The sequence below is a fragment of the Tupaia chinensis genome, unplaced genomic scaffold (genome assembly GCF_000334495.1).
Source record: "Tupaia chinensis unplaced genomic scaffold, TupChi_1.0 Scaffold000367_1, whole genome shotgun sequence".
Taxonomy (NCBI): domain Eukaryota; kingdom Metazoa; phylum Chordata; class Mammalia; order Scandentia; family Tupaiidae; genus Tupaia; species Tupaia belangeri.
In genome coordinates, this window is record NW_006159864.1 from 476,704 (window position 1) to 479,075 (window position 2,372).

The following is a 2,372-nucleotide window of genomic DNA, read 5'->3' on the forward strand; positions in this document are numbered from 1 at the left end:
GGAAAGAGAGGCAAGTACCCTCAACAGGGTCATGATTACCCCCAGTCTTCCCAGCCAGCCCAATCATGGGTACATGCGTGCCCAGGACGCCATACTTCTCATTGCTTATGTTTATAATTTGGGGGCCTCTGCTGTGACAGTTGCAGCTACCCAAAAGTTGGGTGGTCTAAAGAGGTGTTTCATTTACCACGGAGTCCAATCCTGGGCAAAAGGACATAGCATTTGGATAAAGAATTTACCTAGAACTATAAACAGAGTTCTGTATGTTCTTTTGCTCTATGAAAGGGAAAAGCAGAAAAAAGATTGATGGTAGCTGATACTTCCAGTCTACGGCCAAGAAAATCCAACAGCTAGCGAAGTGCAAAGCAAACTTCTCCATGATTGTTCTGAAAGACCATTCATGACTAATTAGGAAAGAAACTCAAGGGCTTGTGTGGCCCAGAAACACATATTTTTAGTAATGAGATTGTCCCCTGTACTCTAAGAGATCTGGTTTTCAAAAGCAGACTGTGTTTGTTCTCTAAAGCTATTCATGTCTAATTACAGAAGAAATTCACTTGTACGGTGAGGGAGTGCGCTTTTACGTAATAAGGAAAAAGAAAGATGCAAGTAGAATGGTACTTTTAACAAGATTACTTCGTCTAATGAGGATCTTATTATGAATTTTAATGAAAATAAAAACAAAACAGAAAGTAGAGGAAATAAAGAGGGATTACAAAAGTCCTGTTGTTTTTTACTCAGAAAACTTACAGGAACTGATAGCAAAATAAGGTATTGTTACACACTGCTGTGTGTGCTGACCTTGTGTTTATGAGAAATTTATCTGTTGCAGTAGGAACATTCAAATATATTATCCAGAAAATGTCAGTAACACATTTCTTTTGTTCTCTTTAGCATTGTAATAAAACCAGCCAACCTATTTGATGTGGATTTTTCCAATTCAAAAGGGATTTCAACAACTTCACTTCCCATTGAAACACATACATCATTCTTAAATTAAGGAAAAACTTTCTCCCCCACAAGGTCATTGGTGTTGTTTTCCTTAGAAACATTGTTAAAGAACACAAACATGAAGCAATCACAAGGAACCATTGTCTGTCCTTTGTTTTTCCTTTTTTTAGGGGAAAACATTTATGAAAATATTTAAGTGGATAAGTTGACTATTGAAATTGTAATCTCCCTGAAGTATTGATTGGACTTAATTTATTCACATAAGTTTAAATCCATTTAAAGCTCTATTTTTCTGCCAGAAAAATAAAGACAAGAGTTGTTATTGTACCATCTGGTTTGCATGAGGAATCTCTTGGCATCTCTTAACTGCACTTTTTATAAATGCTAAATCCCAGATGGCATACATTGTAACAGTGGGGAGTTTTATAAAGGCTTCTGAAAACAAATTCTTTAAAATTTGAATACTGGATAGTCTAAGCAGGGGCTATGGAATTTAAATTCCACACTTGAATCAACTGGTTTTGTTAGCTGGACAGTTTTTTTTTTTTTTTTTTTTTTTTTTGGCCTTTTTCCTTTTTTTTTTTTTTTGTTTTTTTTTTTTGAATTTTTTGGAGTTTTTTTTTTTTTTTTTTTTTCTTAGGCCTTTTCGCTTTCTTATTTATTTGGTTCTGTGTCTTGAAGATTTCAGGCAACATAATTCTTCCATCGGTGGACCTCTGTGACTTGAATCCTCACCCAAAACTCATGTTCTGTAAACTTACAGGAACAATGATCAGTGAAAAACCTACATTAGCTGCCATTTTGTTCCAAGGTGGCAGAATATACTACAAGGGAAATAGTACTCTTTACCCTTTAGCAGATCATCAAAGCCATCGAAGCCATTCAACCCTGTCAAAGATGATAATGGGACTGAAAAACCAGGCAAATAGGAATGTCAAGCATTGTGTTGAAATAAAGCCAGAATAGAATAACAGTTGAGAACATCGGTTCTGAAGTCAGAGCTTGTCAGACGTTAAGCTTGAAATTGGATCTTGCTTCATGGGCAAATCATTTCTCTCTGAATTCATTTCCTCATCAGTAAAATAAAAAAAATACTTTTCCAGATATTTTAAAGTTAATTTTTATTTATTTTTTCCATGAGTGAGAGAGATAGAAAGACAGATAGGGTCAGCACCCCATCAGTGTTTCAACACCACAGTCCACCTCCAGCCAGCTCCAGATTATGAGTGGGTGCATGTCTGGTGGATTCAGGGAGGTCTCCAGTAGCAAACTTCAGTCTTAAAGAGTGCTGTGTTTACCACCATACCATGGCTTAACTCCATTTTCCAATTATTATTCATGGGGTTTTTGCAAATTAATGTTTGTAAAATATTAAGCACAATGTGTGGTGTGTAGTCAGTACTCAATGACGAATTTTAGTA